Source organism: Falco punctatus, assembly GCF_963210335.1.
Source record: "Falco punctatus genome assembly, chromosome: 1".
Classification (NCBI taxonomy): Eukaryota; Metazoa; Chordata; class Aves; order Falconiformes; family Falconidae; genus Falco; species Falco punctatus.
In genome coordinates, this window is record NC_137580.1 from 45,619,504 (window position 1) to 45,636,055 (window position 16,552).

Genomic DNA, 16,552 nt, shown 5'->3' on the forward strand with positions numbered 1-16,552 from the left:
CCAGTCAGGTGTCACTGCCATTCCTGGTGAGGCAGCCGAGTGCGGTCTATTAACCACCTCCCTCCACTACCTTCCCGCTCCCCCAACCCAGGGGGCAAAGCCTCTCCCCCTTCTCCTTGCTTTCCCCTTCCCTCCCAGCCAGCTCAAGGGCCAACAGGGCTTTGTCTTCCCTGCTTGCCTGGATCAGTCTTTCTATTCTCCTGCTCTCTTCTTTTCCATATCTCCATGCTAGCTTTGCCCACTGCAGCTTGCTCAGTCTCCTGGCATGGACCAAGCTGTTCTTCTCTTTCTTGCTCCTTCTTCTCCATTTTCTTCCCACAGCGTACAAAGCCCCATCTGCTCCTTCCTCTTCCATTTCCAGTGCCAACTGCTTGGACATGCCATCCCATCCCTCCACATCAGCAGCACAGGTTGCATTTTGGAGGCATGCCTCCAAACCTGCTCCAACCTGCCATGAATCTGCTGATGTAACACAGTAACTTGGCTGCGTCTCAGCTCGGAGTGAGATTTTTCCTCTCTGCTCCAAGTTCTGTCTGCCCTGTGAGATGGATTGTCCTGTCATACCCTCTTAAAACATATTTAGACATTTCTAGAAGTATTCTCTGTGATCTTCTCCAGAGGTCATATCCTGGCTCTGACAGGCCAAGTTTGCCCCCAGCTAGGGCAAAAAATTGCCCCGTTCCTGCCCATGCTGTGCTGTCTCCATGGAAGATGGTATTGAGCAGAAATGAACTGGGCATGTGCCTATGGCAGGTCCTGGACTGAGAGCAGTGGTATGAGCAACCCCCAGGCTGGGAGAACTGGGGTCAACCACCAGCCAGCCTGGGGGGACTGACCGAACATACAAGTACCCCGCAGTGGTGCTTGAATGGAGACATCCAGGGAGAGAAAACAGCGTATTCAACAACCTCATGCAGTATATCCAAAGTGTCCTTTTCTCTCAAGGAGGGAAAAAAATGCTCTCCCCATCCCACCCTTGTTTTCAAATACAAAGAAAATAAACATCTTTCTTCTTAAACTGCTGGTGGGAACCTCCTTTGAATGGGAGGAGAAATCAGAGCAATGTAGTGCCAGCTTACTTTCAGCTTTTTCACCGTGGCTGGAGTGGCAAATTTGTCACGTTTTAATAAAACAGCAAACAGCAGCTCAAGGAATGCACTGGGAGGTAAAAATGTACATCTGTGTATGGGTGGTGGTGCTCAGTGTGTTGCTCCACTGAAGCCTACTGGAGTCATTACAGGTCATGAACTGAAGGATTTGAGTGGATCCAAAAGCTAATGAAGTTGGTGACTTCAGGAGTCTTTGACAGAGGTGCTAATTGAGGGAAAATTATAAACTTGCACAGAGCTAAAAATTATACTTGTACAGACCCCTGCACTTGAAAGAGGTAAGGAAATGTGACATGTCCTATGTTGCTTTAAGGGCATCCCTGTTTTTCACCCTTTGTTTAAATTGGCTTTAAACACACCCTTAACTATATTAGTTTAAATTTATGCACAATCAAAGCTAAATTATTGATGCTATCAGAGATGAAAAAACATCTGCAGAGACCATGGGTAGCAGTAATTTCACCTTGCATTGGAATTTGCCATCTAGATACCTGCACTAGAGATGGCTCCCCTGCAGAGTTGGAGAGGTATTTCCAGGGCATAGACTGTCAAACCTGTTGTAGGCACCTGTGAACTGTGCCTCAGATTTTCCCATTGCCCTCCTTGGGCTTTAGCAGGAGCAGGTGAATGAGGTTTTTTTTGACTTAAATTGCATAGACAGCTCCATTCACCCAGATACATTTTGCCCTGCCTGACTCCCATTGTCACCTCTCCTGCACCAACAGAAATAAAATCTCAGGAAAAATCTTGAACCTCGATTCAACAAAACACTTAGTTTTAAAAATATTAATACCCTTCTAACCTTATAAGTTAGTTACTCCATAAAAAGGTTTTAGTGAGCCAAGGCAATGCTACCATATGTTGCTTTAAATATTTGTAAAAAGGAGATTTATAAGAAGGTAGTATTATGACACTTTTTCTTTTTTTTTTTTTTTTTAAGCAGAACTGTTGCACAAGTTGGAAATCCATTTGTTATGGTCTATATTGTGAAGCAATATTTCAGATATGCTGTGGGAAATTTGTACTACCATTGTCCTATGGTACAGATGGGTAAAACTTTTGTTTGTTTTGGGAAAATAATAAAAACATCACCAGAATGATTATATCACATCTGTTGGACAGAATTATAAGGAAAGAGTTACATTACTAGAGTTATTAAATATTTCAAACAATACCCATTGAACCTGCAACCCATTTTATTCTCTCCCCATGTCTGTTTCTCCATCTCTATTTCTGAAGATTAATAGCATTCTCAAAAAAGTAGAAAAACAGCTCACCTTTTGCTTGGACTCAAGCATAGCAATCACTAATAAGTTTGTTATTATTTTGCATAGACAGCTTGTGCAAAACAACATTTAACTTGGATAAATGTAAATGGAGAATGATAATCCTAGATATCACTAGAAAATAAGATGAAAGGGTCTGAGCAGTGGCAATGCTAAAAAAGGTTTAGAAATATTAGTGGAACACAAACAGGAAGGAGTACGTTACATAAAGCTGCAGAAAATACAAAACTATTTCTTATATTAGGAAAAGCATTTCATAGAGACAGCAATGCTTGGCTCTGCTCCCAAGTCAGTAATTAACTTTGTGAGCTTAACTAACTTAAACCTGTATTTAAGTTTTTTGCTATTTTGGATCCTCACAATACTCACCAGAAGTGAACATCCACTGCTGTCCTGATGTTGATTCTCTGAGAGCAGAGCTGTATCAGTGAGTCAGCAGCACACTGCCTATTCAGATGTACTGCAGACATTGCCATGCTTTGCCCACATAGGGCATAAATAAGTGGGAGCCTCTGTATGAAGCTAAGGGATGTCAATTAAAGAGGCCTGTGTTAATTAAGTGTGGCTATAGATAGCTCGGTTTCAGTTGTAGGAGGAATAGAGTTAACATAACAAACTCTGTATTAAAAAGTGCATCAGGAGGATCTCAAGAATGAATTGTCCTGGTGCCAAAGGCAGTCTATAATTGTAAAAGTACAGTGCAAATTAAGACAGAGTTTAGATTTGGTTAATTTAGCCTGTTCCCAGAGAAGGCACTGGTATATACAGCCTTATGCCAGCTGCAGACCAGGCTACAGAATCCTACCGTTCTCTTTATGCAAGACAAACACTTATGTAAAAATTCTCTCAGCTCTTATGGAAAGATGTTGGTCAGTGAAGCTGCTTTTTTGGAAGTGCTGAAGCATCTGAAGGCACTCGCGTGTGTGTGTACACGTGCGTGTGTGCATGCTGCAAGCATCTTTAAGCTGCAATGTTACTTTTGAAAGACAAGTATTTGTGGGTAAACCTGCTCTTTGTAATTTATTCTGCACATCTTGAATATTGAGAAATTTTGAGAGGCTTAGCTTTCCTGACAGAACTGAAGCTGTATGAGATCCCTGTTTATAAGAATGACTGAGTGATGCAGAGAGTTTAAGTGACAGTTCATTCTCTTTTAAGCCTTCCCTCAGCCAGTCTCAATTTGCAGAAGGAGATGGAAGGGGAAACAGGGAATGAAGTACTGTATAAAGACAAAAATCACAGAATGTGAGATGGAAAAGACCCATTAGACCACCTAGTCCATAGAATTCCAGGAAGAGAAGGCACTATAGGGTGAACTGCCAGCAGATTCTCAGGAGCGAAGATAACAACTGGATCAAGAATCTCTAATGGAGAAGAAAATGGTGATGGAACAGGGCAAAGTCCAGGTGTAATAGGAGCCTGTCCCTCCTTAGCATTACTCTCACCTTTCTCTACCTGCCTATGCCACATCAGAAAACTGGAAGTACCACGAAGAAGAGATGACCACAGACAGTTCATAGAAAAATGATCCCGGTAACTTTTTTTAATGTTTGTATCGTAGTTGTGCCTATTTTTGTTACAAGTATTACAAAACAACTTCCCTTTGGCAGTCTTCATGGACATCAGTTCTTAGAACCTAGTCAGATTCTCTTCCAAGTAACTTTTCTCTGAGCCCTATATTCTTGTCCTTGACTTCAGAAAGTATCTCTTTTTAGACTGGATATTGAAAGAAGATAAACTATAAAATGAGAATGAGAAGGTTAAGGAGGGAAAAAACAGTAATCCACGTCCAACCATTTGACATGATCTGTAGTTAAGCTTATGTTGAATTCTCTGGGATAGCAATATAAAATTTGTCTCTGATGCCCCCTTTCTACTTTCCTCTCATCAGCTGCATCTCCGTATTTTCCATATTTAGATTCGTTTCCATGAAGTCCTACTCTGTATGTCACTGCTTGTCCATGTTTTTGTCACAGTTTTTGGACAATCTTGACTGAACAGATAAGGTCATGGAAATTTCTGAGTGGCTTTGTGAAAGCAGTCAGTCAGCAGGGGAGTCACCCTCTGTGGGAAAGGGTTATCCCTCAGACATGAGGAGATAGACTCAGGAGATCTACTGAAAAGCCTGTTTCATGAGTCCTGTGGAAATCAGTTTTGAATTTTATGTCTAAACTCACCTTGCAGCATCATGTAAAAGCTTTTGTTCCTACGTGACCTCTGCAAGTCTTAAATATGATGAATTTCACCACACTTTCTGTCCTAAGGTCTCTGAAAACTTCAGGTTATTTTCAAACTCTTATTCCTGTTCAGATTTGTATCATCAAAAAAGTACCTCTAAATAAGCAGAAAATGGCTAATATTTCAAAGCTTTTTGCCTTATCCTAAAGTAATTGGCCCAATCCTTAGTCATGCAAGTAGCATGCTTGCCACTGCTGCCCATGGGCGTGCATATGAGAAATGGCTGCAGCCCTAGCATTTATTACTGCACCTTATTATGCTCAGGTTTACTTCTTTATTTTCCTCAAGATTTAAAAACCTTGGGGAAAAAATCATGAAACTGCTTAATCAGTGGTGAGTGAGCAAATGCAGCCTCCTGAAAGAAACAGAAGCACCCGCATGGTGCAGCGGGGTGCAGCAAACTCATTACGACACGTTAAACCCCCTCTCTTGCCAGAGGATGCAAGCAGACTTCAGCAACTTGCAGTTCAGGACCACAAGAAAATAGATAAGCTTTGAACCATTCCCTGAAGGTTAATGGGGTTGGGCCCTGGCAGGCCGGTGGGGAATGCCAGAATAAAACCCGTTCCACTGAAAATCCCCCACCGCTGCCTGCAGGCAATCAAACACAGGACATGGCAGCATCCGCACATGCTCCCATCTCCCATCATGTCACAACAGTATGCCGAAAGAAGTTGTTTTTTAGGTACAGAGACCTTAAATTACTATAAATGCCTTGCCCTTGCCAATGACTGTGCAGGGGGTTTGCCAGACACAACTGGCCTGAGGGAGATGATGTGGCACATGCTGCAGGCAGGACCATGGCCTCCCTTGTAGCATTATACACGCATATACAAGTTTGAAGCTCTTGCAAGCAAACAGCCTCCATCCCTTGAATAACTTAAACTCTGCCTCAGAACAGTGCAGTCAGTTGGAGCAAAGGAGATGCCAGCCTGAGCCCAATGAACACCAGCACCCAGTGATGGCCAAGACCAGCTGCTTGCAGGGAGGACTGGGAGCTCTGCAGGAGACCAGTTTTTGCTAGAATAGTGTGGGAAAGGATAAGCCTCATCCTAACTCTTCACAATTACAATTGTTTTCAATCCTGAAATATTCAGTCCAACATACCTTTCTATTTTTTATTCTGTCGTTCCAGCTGTACTCTGAATGCTTTTTATTAGCAATACAAAACTAACATTGCATAAAGCTGATTTAAAAGAATTTTTGTGTGGCGCTAAGCACTGTTGTCTTTACTGCAGGAAAAGAAAAAAGAAAAAAAAAAAGCCTGTCTTCTTGCTAGGCAGTGAGATGGCACTCAGAGACACACACCTTATGGTAAATAAAAAAAATATGTGGGAAGAAATAGTGAAGGAAGTTCCTCAAAATGGCTGCTAGAACCTTACCCCACTGAAGCTGACAGGAATCTGTCAATAGATGTCCATGCATTTCAGACAGGCTCTATGAGACCAGTTAAATGTTTCACTAAAGTTCCCATGTTAAATGGTTTAATTATTTCACTTCTGTTCATGTGGAATTTGAGAGTCTAACAGAAATGAAGCAAACATATTGAAAAGGCAAGGCTGGATCTATCTGATTATTTTCCTTTCCAAATGGAGCTGACGTTTCAAATGCAAAAAAAAAAAAAAAAGGGGAAATAAAGCCTATGGCTATGGCAGGGTTAATAGTAAAGACTGTTTTTTCTTTTTTTTTCGTTTGAAATGGCTCCATGGTTCGAGAATGACTCTTTGCTTCCCCTCTTAATCTGTATTTTACGAGTGAGAAGCTTTGCATTATGCAAATCGTTAGATAGGAACAGGTGACATTTCAGCAAAGAACATGATCAGCGGCCCGGGCCTGGATTGGGCTGCTGATTTATACATTAGTATTTGTCACAAGGATCGCAAGTACTTCACTCTACATTCCGCAATTTGCTTTTCTATTTTTTCTCCCCACAATCCTTAAGGTGGAAACTTCATCAAAGTATTTAAAACACACTGGGTGGACCAAAGGGAGCTGCTTTTGTTCTGGCACCTGGGGTGACGCAGCACAGCCTTGTTTGGGTGGCTGTTTGCTGGTGTTCATTACCAATGGGTGGTTTAGGCTTGCTGCAGCTTCAGGACCAAGCAGAGCACATCTGCACAACTCCAGAGCCAGATCTTCTGCAGCAGTGACGAGCCCCCTGGTAGTCCCTTGGCCTTACTGCACAACAAGGACCATCCTCAGAAGGACAGCTTGGATTTTAAATAAAAGTCCAAGCTGTCCTTTGTGAACCACATAATTAACAGACAACCTCAACGTGAAAAATGTGTCACAATGCAACTGTTTATAGTCCATTTTTATTTTTCCCCCTTCTGGACCTTCTCTAATGGCAGGCAGGCTCAATACAGATTGATTTGTATGCCACAAGATACGTTTTGGACTGTAAATTATTTCTGCAAAAACTACGGGAAAAAAGAAAGGGATTTACTGCCATTGAATTTAACATCAGAAACAGTTGTTTTTCTTCCTTTCATCTTCTAGTACTCTGAAGCATTTTGTTTTTTACTTTTATAGTGGCTTTGCTCCTCCCCTGCTAAAACTTTAAATGTTGACAGTAGCTTAACTCGGGGAACAGGAGAGGTTAATGAATGGTCAGAATGTCATTCAAAAGGCAGTTAAACAATGCTGTTCACAGCAGTCTGCCCATGCTCCTCAGCGTGGACAGGAGAAACACGTTTGGTGTGAAGGACGTGGTGGTTGTGTGCCACCCATCACCCCTGCCTTGTGTAGCAGGCACAACAACACGGCAATTGCAAACACTGTATTTGCCAAATGCAGAATGGCAACTAATTTACCCAATGCAGAATGCTTACACGATTTCACAAGAGTCTTTAATACAAATATAATCTGTTGGTCTTCTTTGAAGCTGCCTTGCTCCCAAAGGCACCAGGGCAGGGCTGTACCTGCTCTAGGGCACAGCCCTCACTCCGGGGAAGTGAGCTCACAGGACTGTGATGGAGGTAACACAGGTAGCACATTTGATGTAAATCGGGGAAAAGGGGAAGGCAGAGGCATCTCGTTCCCCATTTGGTGATTCTGGTGGTGTCTACTTCTTGTCACTGCCTGTGCCCATCCCAGGCAGGGACCCTCCTTGACTGTGCATCCCTTATTGTGACATTTTTTTTTGTTCTCAGCACTCAGCCAAGGCTCTCTGGATGGCCCCTCCAGGGTTAATAAATGAATGACTGGGCTGTGGGAACCTCTGGTCCAATGTACGTACAAAGGCTGCACTGTCTTGTGTCCCTGAACTGGGCAGAGGCCAGGCAACAAGAGCTGCTATGGCTTCTCATCACTTCAAATTTAAGATAACACTTGGGCTACAACGACCTCGATTTTCTTAAGGCTTTTCCTAAGGGCCATGCTACTTAAGAAGCTGGTATATGTCTTTCCTCTCTTCTTTCTTAGTCTGATGTTCTGGCTATTTCTTTGATGAATACAAGCACAAAAACAATTCTTCTCACCAATGCTTTAGGTCCTGGATGTCTTACATCTGTTATAAAGGAAGCATATTAGGCCACCTGAACAATTTTGAGTTACATATTGCCATATGCTTATGACATTAATGGTTCTTTCAGGTTAAACTTGAATGAGAAGCTGCTTTCATAGGTTCAGAAAGATTTATATTAACTCATAATGCCACGTTTTCTCATTTTTTCTGTTTTCATCCCTATGGAGTGTAAAATGACATACAAATAACTATTACCAGAAGGTCTTCTCTTCATAAGCCTCTCAGGTATGCTGACAATTCACTGTCCATGAAAGCCATGTTTCCCTGACCTTTGAATACATTTCTGTTTAAAAATGACACCTTTTAAGACTGGTGTAGATAAACAGCATCAATCCAGTATAGCATTCAGCATATGGCACGTACCTACCTGCAGTAATGGCCACTAATCCTTCAATGTGATATTTTATTTTGAGCACCTTGCTTTTTAGCTGGAGTAATGGCTTAGGTTCCTTCTTAATGTATTTCCTTATCTCCTTAAGGTAACTTTAGCAAAGATAAGAATGTTCTTCTGAGAATGGCACCAGCCCATAATTCATTTATGTCAGAAATCATTACCATTTCTTAATGTCATCCCAATTTAGGTTTATTTCAATCCAGATGTTCTTACCCATGGTCATGGCAATGCTTTTGACCTATAGCCTGTGCTATAGGTGATTCTCCCCGTGCTGTGGCCAGCTGCGTAAAGGCTCCTGGTTCTGGGAGCAGGAGGAGCTGCTGTTGGCCATCCTAAACATGCTCCAGGTGTATGGTAGTGCTGTGCCTGGTGTAAGTCTGTAGGGGAATGAAGGCAGTGGGTTGATTGACATTGATAATATGCAGCTGTGGCCTTGCTTTGACGATGTACAGCTGTAGCTCATCCCCACAAAGTGGTTAAATAGCTCCGAGGAGCATAGGAGAAGGAGGTGTTGGAGGAAGGAGGGACTTGGAGAAGGAAAGCTCCAGTGTAGCTAAGACAAGGAGCAGTGTGGTTTTGCCTCTGGAGGATGGAGAAACAGTATGGGCAGTAGAGTCTGGCTGATGGTAAATCCTTTTTGCTCCTTACTAGCTTGTTTGTGTTGCAACATAAGTCTGGAAAGGTGGCTAGTGCAGTCTGCTGTGCCAAGATGTACCACTTAGGTAACATTTGCTGTGGGCACTAGCCTAGAAGTTTGTGAACTTATGCCAAGTACCTAGCCACTACCTACCAAAACTGTAAAATGATTTACTGATGGCAATTAACACAGTCAGCAGTAGCAGACACAAAATAAAGCAATGCCATAACACTGGCACAAATCACATTGTGAATGAATATGATCATTTTTACAGCAATGCTTTATATCAGATATATTTTTGATTGCCATATGGAATACTGAGTCTCCCCAAGCTTCATATTCAACTGCATTTCCAGGACTGGGTGTCTTACTCAAATTGCTTTAACTTCCTTTGCTGCATTATTCATTTATCATCTTTTTGTTTGTATTTTGTGGTACTGTAACACAAAACATACAAAACCTTTATGGCATTTCTTGAAGACTGGTTAATTTGTCTCCATGCCAATGAGATAATTATGATTATCCTCATTTTACAGGATGGGAAGCTGAGGAAGAGATATGACAAAATGCTTTGTCTGGAAGAAAGATGCCCACATGCATGCAAAGTTATCGTTCACTGTTTTGTATCTCTTCTTGTAATTATACTCTAAACCATTTGTATACCAAACAGTTTTCTGAGGCCAGAAGATGTGTGCTTGTGTGTTTGTCTGGGAGGAATCAAATCCATGTGTGAACAGCAGGTCATCCGCATGTGTCTTCACAGAAAAGTCAGCATTATGAGTTATATAATGTTTGTTGGCTCATTGGTAATAATACCCTAATACCAAAACCGCTGTGTATAGAGATGATGCTGATTTTATAGTCATTTTCTCAATGAAATTAAAATGGAAATAAACAAGAAAGAGAATAAATGATTAAACTTCAGATACTGAGAAGCAGATCAAATTGTCTTGCCAGACAGAATCAAAACTTCACCCCAGCTCTCCAGCCTCTTGCTATAACAATAGCAGGGAGTCTTCCTTGGTTTCCAACTAAAAGGCATTGGCAGCTCAAGCATTTTCGGTATCTGTGGATTTTTAAACAGGTAAACTACATATCTTCAATCTATTTGTGTTCTTTCAGATGAATAATAGTAAGGCCAGGTTAAGCAAGAACTGTTTCACTAGTATAAATTTAATTCCTGTAGTTGTCCCTAGTATGGCATTCTTTTGAAGAGCTCTTTTAATTCACTTCCTGATTGCCTAAGAAAAGATAGATTTTACGTGCTAAGGAACATTAAGATGTGCATTGCAAGGTGCAGTGACCCATTTGATAGTTGTTTTTTTCTTGATAGGTTCTTCTACACTGGCATATACTTGTAATGCAGCTGCCACCACAGTCTGTAAGGACATGTATCTTGCCATCGCCTTGCCTCTGGTCAGCACTGTCCACTGGGTTGGAGACAAGAGTCATCTATCCCCAGCCATTTAAGAGCACCGGGGAGTTGTCTTTTCACGGATGAATACAAGAAAATTGTTTATGACTGTTACCTACAGGATATTGGTAATACAAGGCAGAATGAGTAGAGGTTGTCATTTGTCAGTCTTAATCTGGGGTGTTATATGGTGGAGGGTAGTGCCTGCCTATTTGGGGTTGTATTGTCTGTGCAAAGGAATGACTTTGACCTAATCGAAATCATCCATTGCTATCTCAAAACTGTGGATTTTTTTATTGTCTTAAACCAAAACAAAAGATAGACCGGATCAGGATTTTTTTTCTCAGAAAACCTATTAATTGTAAAAAATAGGTTACAAATTTGGTCCAAATACCAAATTTGCGACAGAACTTGAAATAAGAAGAAAATAGGAGATGGCTAATGACAAAGACCTGTTGGCCTCCTTGAATTCATTCGGTGATGAGCGAGCTCAGCACTTCTAACTGAGACTGAGTGTGAACTCTGTCGGTGGTGTTCTATCATTGATTTTCTATTCACCTGTCTGTTAATACAGATGATCTGTATTGTAAGGTGAATAATGGCTTCTGGATGCTTCATTTGGATTGTATTATGTTTTTTTCAGCCTTGACATTCTTGAGATATCCATAAAAGTTTCAGTTTCTTCCAATGATATTTATTTGAAAATATTTTTAACAGAATTTTGGGATTTGGCTTATTCACTGAAAAGGGTATAGAAACATAATCTCAATTCCTGCTTGGGTTTGGGGCCTGCTTAGTTCTGTAATTCTCCTAAAATGTTGAAGTTCCCTGATAATCCACACATAATTCTCCATATTTAATCCTAAAATGTGAAAAATAGTGCTGAATAAAAGACATTTTGGCCAGTGGCTGTTAAGGTAAAGGCAGTGCATTCAGAGTGATCCTACTTCACTGCTTTTATAGTACCTGCCTACTTAAGACTGTTTCATGTTGGCAAAAACTTTATTGCTTACTGTACATTCATGTGAAGACTGCATGATGGATATCTGAAAACAGTAGACATAAAAAAAAACCCTTTTGAATACATGGATAGTTGGTTGTCCTTTTAAGTCAAGATATATCCTGCTGCATTATATCACAACGGAGAACGTTATCAGGAATCAAAGCCATTTTAGAGAACTGGAGAAGACAGCAAACGTTGGTTTCCATTGAGACTATCTTAATATTCCAGTGCATGACAAAAATAATAAAATATTACTTGATTAAAAAAAACCCAAACAAAACACGTACCTGGTATAATTTGCCCATTTTGATCACACAGGAGTAAGTTCACTACCGTGATGTCAACTGAGTTAGTTGGACTTATACTTCGAAATAAAATGTTGGCTAATATATGAATGAGAATTATATATATAACTTACTACAGATGCAAGAAATTACATATATAGCCAGGTCATCATAGGGCGTTATCTCTTATGTTATTATCTCTTTACTTCCCTACAGAAGTATGTATTAACCAACTGCTTCTTTAGCATGCTGAATATATTTTTGTCCAAGCAGTTGAGCTATTTCATCATAATAAACCAAAGGAAGGATAAAAAAACCAGTTCCCTGTTGCTTGTGTTGGTTTAAACAGATATGAAACAAGCTTATGATATTGGCTGAAGTGAATGTGAGTAACTGCATAGCATCAGCTACTGAGTAGTCTTGTAGAGGACTGGAAGATTTGCAGAGTCCTCATGGAGTCTCCATGTGCAGAGAGAGCCATAGGCTGGATCATGGGTACCCTATGAAGAAAACCTAACAAAGTGCAGAGTGGTCTTTCAGCAAGGATTGGAACAAAGCCAAATTCAGTGAGACTCCAATTTTGGTGCTTTTAGGCCCACTCATAGTCCAGAGGAACAGTAAATCACATAAATGTGTTAAGTACACAAATACCTTTGCCTTGAAACAGGATGGAACTGATTTTTGTATGCTTTGAAATTGGCATCTGGAACCAAAAATTGGCCCCCAACCCCTTCAGCTCTTTAAGATTAATCCCAGCAGCATGATGGAGTCAGATCTCCTAGAAAATCTGTCCCTCAGAAGATTTTTCCTTTGTTTTGCTAGTGAAAAATCCACAGATAATTTGGGTATGATTAATGCAACCATTTACAACCATCTGGATGCTGATCCTAATCCCCACTCACAGGTTTATCTGCAATAAGTCTTTCCTTCAATGACAGCAGAACAGGGCATCCCAAGGTGGAAATGTTGTGTTTGGGCCTTCAGCTGAGCAACAGGCTTGAGTCCCAATGGAAATACATGTCTCATGTACTCCCATTCTCCTAGCAATCACAGCCTCCACAGCAGTGACAGATAGCATGGTTCAGGTGCCATTCCTTCCATAACTTCGTTGTGATCTGCTGCTAGAATGAAAAACAGCAAGACTCGTGCTGCTGGAAAGACATGTGACCCCCAGCCTGAGGTGTTAGAAAAGGAAGCATGACAGTCTTTATTTATCAAGGTCTTGACTTTCCAGTGGACTTCCCCGGTTTGGTCCAAGTTTCCACCCTTTTCCAATTTGCCTATAATACATTTTACCTGGCCTTTTTTATCTGATAGTATTTCTATGAGACCTTCTATGGCAAAGGACTTTGCAAGCTATAGACAGGTAACACTGCTCCTTCTGCAGGCTGGAGGGAAGATGGGAGAAAGGCTGTGTGCACAGCAGGACTGTGAGGCACATGGAAAGCCTAATGACAAGCAGAGTGGGGAAACTTTGCCCCACAACTTCGAAAACTTGAGTAGGTCAGGCAAGGCTTGGTTTGTAAGGGGTTGCCCAAACATCCCTTGGAACAACAGCAAACTAAGTGGTGATTTGAGAGTGAGAGTTTAAAGCTGAGGTTCCAGGAGCGTCACTAATCCTAATGTGACCTTAAATCACAGAATCATAAATTAATTATTGCCCCAGAAAGTAAGGAGTTACAATTCTGAAATGGAATATTTTACCTTTGCAGGTGTCGCTGAAGATGCATTTTATAGCAGAAGTTCTTGTAGCTCAGGATTTGTTATACAGATTCCACCTTAAATGGATTTTATCAGACTGTGCACTGGTAAGCTCATGCTAATATTGGCTCCAATAAAGAACAAATCAGTGCCCAACTCGACTCGTCTTATCGCACAGTCAGAACTGATGGCTGAAGAAGTCATAAAGATCCCATTTAATCTCTCGCCTATCTATCACTGTGAATGTCTTTATCCTCTTTGTGCAGTGGTAATATCTGCTCATTATGAAAGCAAAATAGATCTGGCATGAATAAAAGCGGAATGAAGTGCTCACTTTGATTTTGACAGCATGATCAGTGGAAGCAGTAATCTGTGAGAATCAAAAGGGCTAAATTATTCCATAACAGTAATTTGAGGGAACAGCTCAGAGCATACACATCTGCTTTCATATATTGTGACGTGCACTGATAAAACATCCTTCCCAATTTACTCTCTCTGTGCTTGACTAATCTGCAACAGCTCTCACAATGTCTAATCATGCCATCAAAAAGGAGAAGAAGTTCAATTGAGACTCAAATGAAAGAAGATTGGAAAACTATCCTCAATTGAAATTACATTTGTAAATGAGCCATAGTTTTTCTGTTCAGAGTGCGTTATGGTAAATCTGCCTGAAGAAGTAGTTATGCTGAAGAAGAGCAACATGTATCTAGATTGTATTTATTCCATTACTGCTCAAGTAAAATTATGGCAGCTTGGAAACCCTGGGGCATGTTTTCAAAACTGATATGCCAAATTCATAGTCAGATTCCTATGGTATCATTATAGCATCTTTGGCCGGCTGAAAGATTCCCAATACACATAAATTACACAGCCAGGTTACGGTTATAGAGGTCTTTTTATTTTTAAACATTCGTGTTGTGGGAGATTTCTTCCTTTATTTGCAGGCTGGGCCACCGCCATACTTCCCTTAATTTCTTCCTTTGTTCCTGGTATTTTTTGGAGCTAGTTAACCAGACCTCTAATACACCGGAAACACAAAAACTAAGGTCCCTTTGAAGGTGATACAGGGACGTATCCTGCTGATGCTGGTGGAGAGAACCATAACCTGAAGCATGGGTGGGCTGGGGTAGAATATACACTACCCAGACTGAAAGTGAGACGGTCAGGTTAAAGCCCCTGTATGGGGTATTCACATTCTGATTGTTGACATGCTTTTTAACACACAGTAAAAATCTTTTCTTCCTAACACTTGTGGACCTTGTTTCTGATCTTTGCTACTTCAAGTCTATCCTGTGGCACTCTCACCTATGTCATATCATCACCTCTGCTGGGATCTTACAGCAAGAAGTGTTATCCTTCCCTTAAAGCATCTGCTCCCGGAGCCATATGATTTTGTCAGCCAAGGTATGTCTCTTTCATTTTGTTTGGACTCACAAATTACTGAATTTCTTAAAGCTGGCAGTACTGGGTAAAACCCTGCTGGAAAGTTCAGTAATGAGCCTCTCTCATATGACCATTTTCCTGGTACAGCCAAAGATATGGTGATTGCCTCCTTTGTAGACCTGTCATCGAGTTCACTGATGCAGTTCCCTGTATTATGTTTTTCTGCGATGAGGATGTACCTATATATCTGAAAGGGCACAGGTAAGCAAATGATACTGCTGTCAACTGCTGACATTCCTTGCTCTTCTGTTACATGCTTTTGGAAAATTTGAAAATATTAACCAACAGTATACATTCGTCCTAGGAAACCGTGGCTGGACACCGTTCTGCAAATATTTAGGTCTTGGTGAAAGCTATGGTAGTCTTACTTGTATTAGGCAAACATGGGTGGGTGAGCAGCTCTTGCTGTGGCTGCTAGAGCAGTATTACCTTAGCAAAATAATTCAATGAATATTCAGTCCTCTTTTTAATCATCTTTTGCATGTTAATCATCATTTAGTATGTTTTCTGCAAACCCTTGAGTTCGTATCTACAGCTGACTTTACCGTTACAAGTCTCACTGGTCAGGATTTTTTTTTCAATCTGCTCAACAGAAAATTATGTGTCTGCAAAACTGAAGTAGGTGGTAGGAAAGTTTTGAGTTTACTAAGACTTTTTTTCCTTTGAAAAAAATCATATCAAAATAGTTATTTTGCATAATTTAATTAGATTTAGAGCTGAATTGAAATATTTTCTTTGGACATGTCTTTGTACAGGAGATGTATGAATGGTCCATGAAGATCTTATTTCAGCTTTTTCTTGTTCCCATTGCTACTATTGGCTTTATGATACATCCTATGATAAAATGTAATATCCTTTCACCTTAAACCTCTGTGATGCATCAGGATAGACCTGTGACCATAGCAAATGTTGGAGAATGTGATTGAGTGAAAGCATATGTGAGATATTAGAAGAATTTTTCCAGTGACTTACCTCCTGTCACTTGTTGATTCTCATATGTTCACTACATCTATTAGACTCACAGCCTTTGGACAGGGATCTGAATTTTTTATTGGCCAAGATATCTACCAAACTTTTGCATGCTGACTAAACATTATGGCCTGCAATTTTGGCATACGAAAAGAAATGAGTTGAAATTGATTTTCAAGTGTGCACATTTGACTGTTTATGTGAACAGATATATTACCATGTGGCAAAAAAAACCCCATGTAGCTCACACCAGCTATTCAATCACTACTTAGCAATAAGTTTCGATGAATAAAGAAATAAAGGCTCTCCTATAATTGTGTATAAACTATGGAATTATACAATTTTTTGAATAATAAAAACAACTGACTGACTGCTACTCTTCTTCAGGATATTCTGGCTTTAGTCATTTTTTTAGTGATTTTGGGGGGCTGAATTTTTGACCATCTATGTGAAATATAAATTTGCATATGAATAAGCATTATAAATATTTTTATTCACTGAAAACTAGAAAATAATAGAACCATAGAATGGTTTGGGTTGGAAGGGAC

At 40.5% G+C, this 16,552-nt stretch overlaps 1 long non-coding RNA gene across 1 annotated transcript in view; it reads right to left on the bottom strand.

The window, feature by feature from the left end:
• Positions 1 to 16,552, bottom strand: part of LOC308054367 — a 360,286-nt gene that overhangs the window by 288,340 nt on the left and 55,394 nt on the right. The window lies entirely within an intron of this gene.